Here is a 15,675-nt window from a genome sequence, read left to right on the forward strand (position 1 = left end):
AAGACGAATTGCAATCATAACAATGATGATTTAAGATTCACGTGTGAAAAGGCCCTTCTATAAGCTAACCAGGTAATCTTGTAATGCATGTTGTTAGCAAGAGAGCGCAGTAGCAGAGCTGCCAAGTAGTACTGATTTTCCATATTTAGTACTGAAAATGGAAAAGAATACTAATGGTTTCATGCAAAATACTGATTTATAAAGTTTCAGTTTATGTGTTGTCCTATGGTATTCCTGAGAAAATACTAATTTCCTCACCAAAATACTGATTTTCAGCCTTGAAAATACTGAAATGTTCTTGTTCAGGTTGGCAGCTCTGCAGTAGACAATTCAATCAACTTCATGGACTTGTGACCTTATGGCTTAAAAGCACATGATACACTTGCAGCTTGTACTAACTACTACTTGTAGAAGCTAACAAGCTAATCATGTCATGTGTGATGTTAAGCGAGAAAGCTCACGCAACATGCATCATCAATTATCTGCACTTGATGGGAGCACTGGGGATGTGTTTCTCTTTCCAACAAGGTTCTGTAACATGAAGCTTAGCAATCGATCGTGGGTCTGAGTTTTATGATCGATCGATACAATCAATCGTAAAAATCAGCCTTATGGTCAGTCACAAGGCTTTATGTTAACATAAAGAGTTAAAACTGTTGTAACTTTGCCATTATGGCAACTGCAATGGTAACCTTGATTCTGATTGGCTGCTGAGCCCTGTTACCATGGTAGGTGCGATAATGGCAAAGTTACAATGGTTGTGAGTCCTTATGTTACTGAGCCCTGATGTCTTGCTAGCTCTTCCTTCCAAGAATTTACTCAATACCTTGTTGGAGTAGTGTTTGTATTTATTTGAAATCAACTTTCTAAATTCATGCAAAGGATTAGATGGCATAGTTTTATGGTTCACCATAGGATAGTCATGGAAAGGACTATTGGGTAATCTTTCGATTAATAGTTCTGAGAAAAAAAATGGTGGTTTGATGTTTCTAGGAAGTGAAATCTGCTGTCCGATGTGGAATACTAATCAAGTGAACCTAATTTGTGGTCATTATAGGCAGGTGGCCACTAAAGCAGGTTTTACTGTAGGCCTATCTATGAATTTCTCTATCTTGATTCCTAGTTCAAAACTTTACTGTCTTTTGCCAGAGTTAAATTTAATTGAATTACCTCATAATCTGGAAATCTCTTTAGGAAATCTTGCGACACAGAATGCGAATTAGAATTTTGTAATGATGGAAATTATCTCTTTGGAGGCCTAACCGATTTGATCTGAAGTACAGTGCAGTAGTTGCAGTAATTCTACCTGTATCATGCCAATTTTGATTCAATCTTGACTCAATCACGGGAGTAATAGATATATATCTTGTACAATGCAATAAACAGGAATATGAAAGTAATTGCTATCAAAGAGCAGTCATTAATCTTTATCATTTTGATCTGATATCTGATGTCAGGAATATTCATCATCACAAATATTGATATCTTACCTAGAGGAGGAGAAGGGGTATCAGATATTAGATTGCCACAGTTTGGATGATACACCTTTCTCCCCTCTTTCCCTATCTCTCTTCTTCTCTTACTCTCTCCCTCTCTTTATCTTTCTCTTTGTCTACTTCATTCAAACTCTTTATTGATCTCCCTTTTTGCTTCTTTTTTTGCCCCCCCCCCCTCTCTCCCTCTACTTCCATTTCTCTTATTTCCCTTTCCCAATTTTTTTTTGTCTCTCTCCCTCTTTCCTATTTATTTATATATAATAAATAAAATTGTTCATTTTTCCAGCATTATTTTGAAGGAAGATTCCAGAATAATCAAAGTGTTTGTTAAATTCAAAGAATTGGCTAAAAAAATAGATACATGTATCTGTAACAAGAAATATGAAAAGAATGAAAAAGTCAAAATGGAAGTCAAGAAATATGAAAACATAAGAATAAGTCTCACTGTTCTTGAAACAATTGACAAAGTTTAAAAACCTAAAATCTCCTGGCAAAGGCTCTCCATTTCCCTCTTGATATCAACATTCAGATTAAATATGAGATATCCTGCGAATAAAATGACAAATATTTAAGCTATGACACACTCAGGAAACTGACTAGCCTAAACTATGCATCTGCAAGTCTAGCCAAAACTTCAATAATCTCCGCTGCAAAACAAACCAACTCTTGGCTCAGACTTCTTGAAAATGATGTTTGTCATCTCTGGTATGTTTGTCCTTCTTATCTAGGGAGCATGTCACGAAACAAATAACCAGTGATTACCACTGATTTTTTGTTATAAGCTACTGAAATCCTTCCATGTGATTGGCTGAAAGCAATGTTGTCAGTGAAAAGTGCTGACTATATTTGTTTCATGAAATGCTTATCTGTGTAATATGATGATGGATTCCAATTAGGGTATTGAAGGACGTTGTTTTAATAATAAGATCCTGGTACTAGTGATAAAGTTGCTATTAAATTTACCAAAACTGTAATGTTTTTCTTTCTATTTTTATTTCTTAGTTATAGTTTGGAGAGAATTACTCTTGGTAAAATATATATTAGCAAGAAGGAGAAATACAATGAAAAGTGGAAGTTTGGCTGGAGAAATGAAAGACAAGAAATATGAAAAGATTGGAATAAACCTCACTGTTCTTAAAGTTTATAAGTCTAAACTGTCCTAGCAATGGGTGTCCATATCCCTCTAAATATCAACATTCAAATCAGATATGAGATATCCTGCAAATAAATGACAAATATTTAAGAATGTTCCCTGTATAAAGACAAACATAGACAGTGGCATCTAAATAGTACACTATCCTCTTGACCCCCCCCCCCCACTGGAGGATGCCATCTCATTCAAAATAAACCACAAGAAATTAAGATTTTGGACACACTTGTAATATAATGATTACAAAATTCATACCCTATTACAAGATGAGGAAGAACTATGATTATTACTAATCAGATGATTTGAATCTTTTCTCTTACCAACCTTCAAAGTCCCTGTCAGTTGAATAATTAATGGGAAAAACAGCCAAAACACCTATCATTCCCTGAAAAGGGGACAATCTTCTTTAAAAGGAAACCATTCAGTTGTTACTATGAGGGTAGCTTCTTTTAAGTTTTCCTATTAAAAACGAAAGGCCATGAATAGGTCCTTCATTGACTTGTCCTCATAACCATGAGAACTGTTTGTATTGGGTGAATAGTCCAAGGATTTGCACATGACAGAAGAAAATTAGGTTATTAGAATTGAAGGTGGCTATAAAATTGACAGTTAATGAGGTGGAATGTGTTCTTTTTAAGAGTTCTGTTGGCACAAGTATTTAAAGTAGAACAGATTAACTTCTACAGTGCGTATCAAAAAAAAGTTTACACTTTGAAAAAGCCCTGGGAATTTAAAAATATACGACATGTGGGTAATTTTTTCACATATTATGTTGGGTTTGGGTCTCATCTATCCAATGAAAGTAAAAATTTTGACGGAATGTTACACTTGAATGAGCACTGTCCATTTTTGTAAAGCTCGCAGAAATTTGTTTGCGCAGAAATGCCCGTTTGTACGTTGTGTCAAGGGGAAAGAGTGAAATCAAACTTACCCTGCGAAACATTTCTCATACATTTCCCTTGCACTTTTAGTCAATTGAAATGAAACGGATAGATTCAAGTATTTTCTAACAATTTTGCCACCCAAATTGAAATTTTAACACTTAGTATACACAACTTTTACCCTTTTTGTGCCTGCTGGATCTGAGGATATAACCGAATCTCAACCAAAGTTTATATCAGACATCTCTAGCATTTTTTCACTAAGTTTTTATCATTTAAAGTGGGTTTACATTTCATTTTTTATTCAATACTTGTTTCTCCACACTTTTCCCAAGCTTGACAATGATTAACAAAATGAAAATCAAGCCTAAGCCATTTCATGTAAATCACAGCTCAGTGTAAAGCAAATATCGTCCCGATGGCCTCGGTGTGAGGGGGAGAGGGGTGGGGCGCACTGCACTCCTCGGAGTGGTTTGGGCAATGAAACAAGTTAAATAGGTAAAAGATATCTTCAGATCAATTTTACTAGCTAAATTCCACGTATTATTCATGATTAAGGTCTACTTTTATTCGCATAACTATTTCAAAGTTCTGCGCAAATCATTTTTCACTAACTTTTCAAAAGTAAGTGTTGCTCACTCAAGCGGAAATATTTTTCGACAGTTTTATCGTCATTTGCTTAAATGGACCTGTACCAATGTTGAAATGTGGAAAAACCATCAGGATATTACAAATGTATAATTTTACAGGATTTTTTCTAAGTGTAAACTTTTTTTTGATACGCACTGTATATCTTCCATTTGTATGTCTTGAGTCTGATACATTTTAGAGATAATTACAATGTTGGAACGTTAAAATGTAATCTTGTGTATTTGACAGAGTTTATGATAAAAATGGCAAATGTTACATATTTTGTAATTAATATATATGAAATATATATTTTTGTAATTAATGTATATGTTTCACAGCTATATTTCAGAGTTTAATATTAAGGTCATAGGACATTTAATGCAAAACATTACACAACAAATTAAAAAATATTCTATATATTTTATGTTTGGTTTGTTCAGAGTTTTTTTTTTTCATTTTCTAGCACTCAATTGATCAAGTTGTTATGTTAATTCTCCCCAATTCCTGAAAGATCAACACAAATTTTATTTTAGATATCTTTAATACTGCCCTGGGAACCCACAACAGCTTCGACCACCCCCCCTTGCTGTCATTTATTTTGTTAGGGATTGTCATGTGCTCTCAAAAAGTTTTCTTTTCATCAAGAAGATGAAAAGTCAGCACTATGTGTCTTTAAAAAGAAAATATATTAGCAACTTGATCCATAGGTGCTCAATTATGATACCTACTATTCCACGTTTATTCTGGCATGCTAGAGAAAAACCATTGACCCATGAATGTCTGTTGTTAACTTCAGATTAATTTATCAAAAATTTGTTTTGATAGGTACAAGTATAATCCTTCATGATTCCGCTAAGTTTATTTACTGTCGGTAATCTAAACTTCATGCTATTCACTGCTCAAGGGAGATAAAAAGAGAATTTGCTCTTGAATCTAAAAAGGGGCCAAATAATCAAATATTTCATGACCTCATGATATCTGAGCTATGAATTCCAGTCTCTTCTATTTATATTTTCATCATTGTACGATTTCATATCTGGATCTAAATCAGGAAATTTGCTGATGGAGCAATTAAAAATATATCATATCATGGCTTTTTATTATATTATATTCAAAATCATTTGACAGTTTTTCATGCTAGATTATTTTCAGAGAAATGTTTGAGAATATATTTAAAAACAACACATAAATTGAATAAACTTTGACTAATTGGGATTGTGTGTCGGTTAATAGGCTTCATGAAAATATAGTGAGATGATGTAACACCTTTATCAACTGAAACAAGCTTCCTGTGTTTCATAGAATCAGTGTAAAGGATCATCATAATTATGTTCATTTTGAAAAGAACGTTTGAAGGTCGATTCATCATGATAATCACACATGAAGGACTAACATGTTCTTCAAATAAAGAAATACCTGATATGACCTTGCAGTTTAAAAGTCCATGTTTACCTTTGAATTAGTTTTAGTTACAGACCCAACAATCATGCAGTATAGAACCCATGTTCATAGAATTTGATATATTAAAAACAAAAATATGTTGCTGCTCTTTGATTTTGACTTTGCTTAAAATTGTCAAATCTGTCTGTGATTAAAAACACCAACATTAATTTTCCCAGAAAATTGTTATATTGTTAATATACTATTATATACTTGTGATTTGATATTATATATTCGTATCCACTTTTCTTTTTGTAATTGTTTGAGAAGCGATCAATTTATCTGTTACTTGAATTTTAGACTATATCCCACATCCTGTTCCGATATGGGCTCGGTTTACCAATTGAGTGCGTCAGGACCACTTTTGGGGGCCACTCGTTATTGATTATACCCCTCATGTTCTCCTCTGCACCCCATTGTAATCTGAAGAGTGACTCAACAATACCCCTCTCTCCATCAAGCTATACAAACTCGTCCCGTATTGTTCCTCTTTTCAAAGAGTGTCTGGGTACACTTCATGCCAACTACCACCCCAAAAAAGAGACTGAATAGATTTTAAGCTTTTTATTCGTGTGAAGGTGAAGAAAAGTGAATTATAGATTCATTGGCGAGGAACCATGGTCTAGTGTGGTTTGAGTGGAACTAGGGTTCACCTTGTGAGAATCAAGCCATTTTACATCTATGGAAATTACTGGAGTTCACTTTCAAGAAATCCTTTAATGAAGGTAAATTTAAAGTGGAGTACTTATTAAGAATCTGATGTTACCTGGCCAGCTAGGTGAGGATTTAACGAGGAGTTGCCAACTTTCATTGAAAAAGCTGTTGGAGCGTCCTCCCTGGAAGGTTAATCACGACACTTGCACATGTTTGATTGTGGAGGAATCCGCATGACAACCATTGGAGAACGACCATTATAGAGCATGGTGAGGATTCGTTTAGGATTCGGCGCAAGGTCCAATTTGGATTGTTATTGGTGTGACCTTTTTCCGATTGGAATCTGCTTTCATTTGTGTTGGTTTCTGGAGGGAAACATTGCCATGTGCTTGATTGTGAGTTGCTTTTGCCACCTTTTGAAAATTGTGGGACCAGGAGAGAGACTAAGACTGTCTTCTTTAATTGGTTTATCATCGGAAAATGATTGATCTGGATTGTATGTGGTTCTGATGTTTCATATCTTTTCAAAATCATTGTTTGCAGGATTTATTTATGTTGGAGTGGCACTTCTCTTACTGTTTGCCAGGCTTTGTGGGACTTCACAGTGTTATCTGTTGGATTTTGTTTATAAAAAAAGATGATCATTAGAGTTTAGACTGTGTTTTAGCATGCACTTGTGACTGGTTTTACTGCTGTTGAATGTGGTCATTGCAGTCTTTGTGGTGTAATAAGCTCAGGGTTCTTGTTTTGTTGGGTTTCTATCTGGGATACTTGACTGGGCTTTTGTTGTAAACCTTTTGTAAGCCATATGCACTGGCCACTCTTCATCAAGGTGTAAAAGCCTGGTTGATCGCACTGATGGGGGGGGGGGGTGGCTGAACATACAACATAAAAATAACCATCATATGTGTTTATGTTTTTGTACATGCCCATTAAGAAAAAAAATTCTGGGGGGGGGGCTGAACCACTCGTGCCCCATGTCCCCTGGTTTTATATAGTATCCGATTTGTCACTTGATCTTGCTACTCCAATATTATCTTTACCCCACCCCATAGCCAGTAATCACTTAAACACCGTTTTTAGAAAACATTTTTATATATTGTGTCAGAAATGTAACCCCCGGACCCACCCGTTATCATCCGAAACCTATACTGGATTCACATTAACCATGGAGGTATGCATTAACCAGGGAAGTGTTATGTTACATAACACTTCCCTGCATTAACCTTCCGTCAGTGAGGACACTGTTGGGTTGTAGAGTTCTTGGTGAACCTGATAACCAGGGTGTCTTCTTCGAGGTAATTTGGGCCAATTTCCACCAGACATTTCCACTTTTATTGGCTGCAATTTCAACTAACTGCTGTAAAACGATTCGTGGATGGTGCGCTGCTTTAGGTGTGATCGATAAACTCTTGGAAGCACATGACGAGGAGTGCCGATAGCATTCGAAACCAAAAGTGTACTTTTAGTAGGTCTTTTACAGGTCATTCACACACACACTAAAATATGTTCAAAGTAATAAGAAATACTTAATAGATATTACTAAAAGAGAGAAAACTATAGGTACTGGGACAGTTAATTTGAGTTTTTTGTATGAAATTATGGGATATAAATATATAAAATCATTAAAACTATGCATTTGAAAGGTACTTGGATTTCTTCTTTTTATATACCTTGAACCTCAAATTATTCTTCAAATATGTTCTTAAACCTATAGTTCTAATTTTTGCAATCGTGTTATTATCAAACATACTTTTCCATATTAAATCAATATTTTCTGAAAGAAAATAGAAATTGGAAATGAAAAAAATGAGCCTTTAATCATATTATTGTTTGGTCATTTAGATATCTCTGTATTTTGTATAATTTTTGTGTTTCATTAGTAAGAATTGAATCAAACTTTCTCCATTAGGATTCATTTTCAGCATTATTTTGAAAAGTGTGAATAAGGGGGGGGGGGGGGGTTCAAGTTAACAAGTGTGATTCATATGTGTAAACATTCATGGTCTGCTTCCATTAACACTGTGAAGTTTGCCGCTTGATGGTCGTGAATGTAGGGCACGTTTCAACTTCACACAAAACGCTTAGTACGGAACATGTGCTCATAATGGACAGAATAATAGCCTTGTGCTGCAACGCTGGCAGATTTCTAAATATGAAAAAAAATCCTTTTGTGGGACCTCTGGGAAAGTTTGTGAACCATGTATTCTTTGGGTCTCTCATTAACAAAACGCATCTTGGCTGTAAATTGGAGTCGATCCCTAGTGTTTGAACGAGTGAGTTTTGTATGAATGGCAGATTTTTTGCACATAAAAGTGCCCCCTGGTTATTCTTTGCTAATGCTTTACAGACCGAGTCCAAGTTTTCACCATTTCCCATGCTAGACACCAGATGAATGAAAAACTTTTTAAAGTTTCAATAGCCATCTTTTGTAAGGGGGGTGTGAAAAAAACTAAACTGCCTCTTTGATCAGTTACAGTAATTCTGTCTATTTTGTATCATATCTCTTTATTTTATTCCCCCCTACAGGTTCATGCATACTTTTTTTTTTACAAAGAGGGAATTCCTAGAATTTTTTTGTTCCTGATTATTATAATTGATGTATGCAAGATTCTGCTTTAGGGAGCAGATCTTGGTTCTCTGTGCATATGTGGAGCGTTGTGGCCCAGTGGATTAGTCTCTGGACTTTGAAACAGAGGGTTGTGGGTTCAAATCCCAGCCATGGCGTACTCTCCTTCAGCAAGAAATTTATCCACATTGTGCTGCACTCAACCCAGGTGAGGTGAATGGGTACCCGGTAGGATTTATTCCTTAAACGCTCTAGCACCTATTAATGTTGCGGCTCAGCTACAGCCGGGGTAATAATATGATACCAAGTATCAAAGTGCAGTTGAGTATATGCACATAGTAACTGTGCTATATAAATGGACATATTATTATTATATATCATAGTAATAATAATAGTTCATATTTATATTGCACTTTTTTGTGAGATACAAAGCGCTTTGAGATGCCATCCCTGGTAAGCATAGGAGATTACAAGTTACCATCAGGCATGGAAAATACCATGCAATTGAATTAAAACCATGTCAGTTTAATATAATGATGAAGTTGCAATAATTAGAGTAGTAAGTACTTACTGAATGGGACATTGGAGAGGGGCGGATGGGGGGGGGGGGTTGATGTGGAGGTTGGGGAGGGCACAATCTCCTGAGCCCTGGGATGGGATAGGGCTTCTTCTTTATTTGTCATCAGAGCTCAGAACGTAAATTGATTTCATGAGGAAGTCAACCAAGTTCCTTGCCCTTCCAGAAACCATCTTGTTCTTGACGAGATCTTATGAAACTGTTGTTGTGATGCTCAAGGAGTGAACCAATTTATTCCCAGCCGATTGTTTCTCGGAGCAAGGTGATTTTGCAAAGTGCTTTTGAAAAGTGATTTTGTCTCATGTCTTCTCTTTTCTTGACTGTGTTGTAATATAAAAGCAGGAACCTGGTGTTTGAAATTGAAAATTTTGTCTATTAATAGACTGCTTTCTAGCTGCCATTTTTCACCCTGGAATTATGCTTTTCAAAAAAAAGTTTAGTTTTTTAAACATAAATTTTCATATATATGTCAGATATGAAATTACAAGGCTTTGAAAATGCAATCATGAAGTGCTGACTAAGATTCATTTTGTTTGTGATTCTGCACAACTTCCAATTGCATGAAATGAAACTCATCTTCTGCTGTCTTTTCCTCAGTGAAACCGGGCCTATAGAAGAATATCTGGATGACTGTTTCAAGGGGAATGAAACCTTTGGAACAAGTAGGCTTGTGTCGAAAAAGGAAAATCAAAGAATAAGAACAAAGAAAGTTTGAGAAAAATCAGACAAATAATGAGAAAGTTATGAGCATTTGAATAGTGCAATCGCTAATGCTATAGAGATCCTCTCGTTGGCAATGCCAATGCGACAAGGGTGTGTGATGTCACATGTGAACAACTTTCCCTGAGATGGACTATAAAATACGTTCATAATGTTTCTTTTTGCTTTTTCTAATGGTGATACAAATTCTTTATCAATGATGTATTATTCAAAAATTTGTATGACATGCCCTCCTGTACAAACAACTCATGATCTACTGATAGATGTGATAAAAGAGGCAATTTAAGTGAAATATATACTTAAGTAATGGGGAGGGTTGTTCACAAGTGACATCATACATCTTTGTCGCATTGCCAATTTGAGGATCTCCATAGCATTAGTGATCACAATATTCAAATCTTCATAACTTTCTCATTATTTGTCCGATTTCTCTCAAACTTTCTTTGATCTGTTTCTTTGATTTTTCTGTTTTCACACATACTATGCTATTCCAAAGGTTTCATTCTCCTTTAAAACCAGGACCCAGTGTCACAAATACTGTCATTTCTTGTTAATTGTCTTTCATCGACAGTTACCATGGTAAGATTCATTGACTCGTGCTTATTAGCCAATCAGACATTGGGATTTGTACTGACATTGAATGAGAACCTATCAGTGTTGACAGCTTTCATGAAACAAGTGCCTTGAGAGGAATCGATTGAAGTGTATTTGAAGCACAGCTTATACACCCTTCTAGCACCTAATATAGGCAGAGTAGCTTTTTATTGGTAATGTCATCTGTGCTCGTTTCTGCTCCACATACGTTCCAGATCTGGTTTTATTTGATAAATGAAAGTCTACGTCTCTCCGCTCCAAAGACCGTAACTCCATCCGATGAGAGGCTGTCAAGGAACAGCAGAGTTTCTGAACTTGGTCTGAATCTGATGACTGTAATTTGACTAGAGGGGCTTTTCGGGTTCTCCAGAGGTGTTGCGCCCCACCCTAGATCATCATGGACTAACGACCTCGTCGTCCTTGGTGATGTAGGTTTCTGCTGGGAGGTGCTTCCTGTTGGAGGTTTCATTTCGCACTTGACAACCAAAAAACTTTTTGTGTTTTTCCTCGAGCTCACTCACTCTCAATTCTCTCTCCCTTTTCCCCCTGCCAGAGAGTTTTGGGGGGCAACACGATCTAGGTACATGTAGCTGGCTAGATTGGTTGAGTCACTCCGGCAGTTGAGAAGCTTTCCCTTGGTGCACATTCATCTCTGGGCGATATAAACCATCAAACTTTGGGGTCAGACAACAAACGTAACTCAGTAACACACATTGTCGCAGACGACTCACCAGAACTTTTTGACATTGCATGCTTTATAGTACTGACCTATGCATACGTTCTATTCTGCCTGCCAAACAGGGATCTACTATTAGCCATTCATGAACTTGTACATCAGCTGTTTTTAGACTCTGCAAAACTTGACCTAAAAGCACCCGAGAACAAGGATTATATATCTATTGCATGATCTGTGATTATTTTACTATGAGGATATGATTTATACCAGTTTATTGGATGGAATAGAGACACAGACATCTGGAAACATGTCCGGTAAGTAGATAATTTGGGTTTTTTTTCTTAGTGTGATGCATAAAACATGTGCAAGACCCTCCCAAATCAGATATTCTACATGATAGTTATGTGAGCATGTGAGAATTGATAACCATTGTATGTAAACAACAATGTATGGGATATGACTCACAATGCAAACATATATCAGAATTACATTGGGGAAAAAATATTTCTCTGAAACTCACATGTGTAAATATTTCAACTTGAAATATATTGGTGCTTGTAAGTAATTTCCAAATAAGTACACCATTTTCAATTCTTCAAGTTGTGTTATATATATATATTTACAAATCCCTGCTTTGTGAGCTGGCAGTGATCTTTTTAATGTTCCTAAGAATGAAACTCCAATGAATTATTTTTTTGCTACAGTTTTATATTGAACAACTAAAGAGATAAATTCTGCCAATGTAAAATTGACTAATGAAGTTCTGCAAAACAATGCTATTGTTCATTTTACTATATTTTGATCCCAATGGATTATCTGCTATTCTGTCACAAGGATATCATACTTGAGCAAATTACTGGAACAGACATGTTTTATGGTATGTCAGCTATGGTAGTTTTATTTGATTACTCATCTCATTCGGCCATTAATTTATTCAAGTATAATTGTGTTTGTGTGCACAGTATACTATTTGTGTTGACTCTAGGCTCAACCATCCTTGAGTCATTTTGTTTACATATATATGTGTTTAGCAAACATTATAATTTGTACTCTGTACCTCTATAAAGCTCTCCGGAGAGCACACAGAAGAAGCAGGATATTGCTTTATAGACCATAGTTGCTGCATTGCATGGAATATATCAATATCTTCATGTAATATTGGAATTGTGTCATTGTTAAAACAACCCCTTATCTCAAAGTCTAGCAATAATTGGGAAATGTTTAGTATTAAAGTAATAATAGTATTTTTGTAATTGATTTTTTTTTACCTTGAAAGAGTTCTCTGCAGGAATATGGAGAACCTTTTTTGAAACTTTGCAGTTACCACCATTGCCTTTTTTTCTCCAAAATACAGCTTTCACTGAGCCGCGGCCGTAAGATTTATAAATTTTGAGATGAGAGATTGTAACACCCTAGTGACGATATTACATATACTTCACTGAATTGCAGAAGTATAGGAATGTTACAAATATTACTGTACCCCCATTTTACTTGAAGCCCCTAGGTACCTCACGGTTCCATCCTACTTGGGCATCCATAGGGTCCTGACATTTTGAAAATCATTAAACCTGTCTCCCTTTGTTCCGGCATATATGCCACCTCCCCCCCCCCCCCGCCCCCGTCTATTGTCTGTTTCTTTCCGTTATTCTTTTTCCACCACACCCCTTTCTTTGCACTCGAACCTTAATTTTTCCTCCATGAATTATATATTAAAAATTGTTTCTTTTTGTTTGTGCCAGTGTTAAGATATTCCTTTCCCTTTTCCTATACCTTCTATATGCCATAAACCCTGTCCTCTAATCATAATTTTCTTCACTCTTTACTAAACTAACTGATTCTCTTTTGTTCTCTCTTACTTTCTTTCCTTCCCTTCTTATATCTTTTTCTCTCTCTCTTCAGAGCAAAAACTGTGGTGTTAACCGGTGTACATAGAGGACCACACCAGTTATTTTACACCGGTGTTAAATTGGTGGTGTTAGTTTTACACCTACAGGTGTTATTACAACACCTTTGGTTGTTACATTTACACTCTTTGGTGCTATGTTCAATCTCTAGGGTGTTATTTTAACACCTCAGGGTGTGGTCCTCTATTAACACCAATTGGTGTCGGTTTTAACACCACAGTTTTTACAGTGTTTTACTTCCCTCATTCATTTTCTTCTGTCATTCGGTTAGTAATCAAGACCCATCTTTGTTATGGTACCAGTTTACGGACATGACATAAACCAAAGTCGGGTGCAGTCACTTTTCTTCTGATGGGAAATTCATCATATTAAGAGGTCTTCTGGGCATTATCAAGTTTTCAATATTTCATTTTTCATCGTGTCTGTATTCTATGAATCAGTTTCCCACCCAGTCTGTATTCATTTGTGATTTTTTTCTGTTATTCATTTACCTATTTCTATAATTTCCTGTAGAATTTCAAGGATTCAAAATAAGCCTCAGGTGGCTGTGGATAGATAGTAACTTGCTGAATGTTACATTTAGATTCAAACCTTAAAAGATTTGAAATTAAATCCTTTATTTTGAAATATTCAAAATGAATCCTTAAGATTGAAAATAAGTCCAATGTTTGACTGGTCACTTTTCACAGGTCATGCTTTGTATTAAAATCCTTGAAACCTTTTTTTTTAAGTGTATATATTTTCTCTCCCTTATATATCTCTGTGTTCATAAAACAAAACTCACTTTTCGAAGTATTCTAAATCCCTTGAATATCTTTGATATATTTGATGGATACAACCGTATACATGTACTGTACATGATAATATGAAACAATGAGAAATGTTCTTATTTTTGAGGGGGTGTGTCTCCAAGTCAAGAGAGGTCTTCTTTTGCTTCTAAACTTTTGATTAAAGGCCAAGGTCTATTTCTCCTCTCTGTCAACTTCTATCATACTCTCTTTTGAGTGTATCAGAGAGAGAAAAGGGATTCTTCAGTGTTTGGGCATTTTCATTGAAGTTTCAGATGATTTTTCCTTCCTGCTTATACATGTACATGTATGATACATACAGAGTTACATTATTCACTCACTTGATTGAAAAAAAAATGTATATCATCATTCCTTGGAAGACACTATGAAATAAAACTTGAGAAGTTAAACTCAGACAGTGGCCTTTGGGATTCCATTTCTGAATAAAACAAAAGTAATTCAGGAAGTTTATTTTAGTTCCTTGTTGTGTGTCGGCTTCCAAAAAAATGGTATGAAACTCTTGCACATAGAATAATTATGGTTATTCACTGGGTAAAAAACACAATTGAATTCTCCCTTGATAAATCAGTCGTTTTTCTTTCTAACAAAAAACTTGTATAGAAATACAAGAAGATTCACCTGCCATTTGAAGAAAATAATTTTCAAACTATATATATATTTTTTTCAAAATTAATTTTGATTTCTATAATCCAACCAAGTGCACAGAGCATTTTTGATATACCATCTTCTCATAGGCTTCTTGCATTTCTCTTGCTTCATGCTAAAATGTATTACAAAGTCACCTGGTTTTGTTAATTCCAAGCAGGCAGAGTATCTTGCCATATCAGACAACAGGAGGATCATGCATTTTTTGCTTTTTAGGCAAAATAGCGCTTTATTATAAATTTATATCTAATGTAGATTACATTTGACTGATTCAATTGGCAGAACAATATCTAATAACAATTTGAATGTTCTATAATTACAGGTTGCATTAATGATACCTAATTTGTGCATTGTTACACACAATACAAGTGGTTGTGTGACTTTGTTGCTATATTAGGCAAACCTTTAATCATTCCACTATGAAAGTATAGGTCAACTGTATTCCTAATATGGATGATTAATAAGTATAACTCACATGATGTATGACTGTCACAAATTACAGGTGACATTTGATGCACCTGTTGCCCGATGTCATTTCTGACCATCCCATTTTAAACACCAACACCTTTTGTCATGTAAATTTCAATGATAGATTACCTGACTGATTTTGAACAAATTTCATGTGCAATTTCACTTTCAGATGATACTGCACCTGTTAATTTACTTTGATTTGCTCATGGCAGGCTACTACTGATTTTGTTGTATTTTTAGAAATATTGTTGATCTGTTGTATTGAATCATCAGTCCAAGCTTCAGTCATTTCCATCAGTGATTGGTTAGATCCTCATGAGGGAAGAAATAAGGTGATTTGGATTGGTTAAAAGATTTAAAATCTATATATCTCATCTACCCTGAATAAAAACTAGATTTAATCTGCACATAAATCAAAATGTGTGAAGTACACTGTAAAAATATTATTGACCATTTTAA

The 15,675-nt window shown here is 35.3% G+C and overlaps 1 long non-coding RNA gene across 2 annotated transcripts; it reads left to right on the forward strand.

The window, feature by feature from the left end:
* Positions 1 to 5,933: 5,933 nt before the first annotated feature.
* On the forward strand, positions 5,934 to 11,399 carry LOC121426793. 2 transcript variants are annotated; one of them, XR_005971630.1, is made up of 2 exons: positions 5,934 to 6,646; positions 11,265 to 11,399. It is a non-coding gene; the product is annotated as an uncharacterized LOC121426793 (long non-coding RNA). The 2 variants fall into 2 exon arrangements; XR_005971629.1 differs by having other exon boundaries at positions 5,934 to 6,520.
* Positions 11,400 to 15,675: the final 4,276 nt, after the last annotated feature.

Source organism: Lytechinus variegatus, chromosome 13 (genome assembly GCF_018143015.1).
Source record: "Lytechinus variegatus isolate NC3 chromosome 13, Lvar_3.0, whole genome shotgun sequence".
NCBI lineage: Eukaryota > Metazoa > Echinodermata > Echinoidea > Temnopleuroida > Toxopneustidae > Lytechinus > Lytechinus variegatus.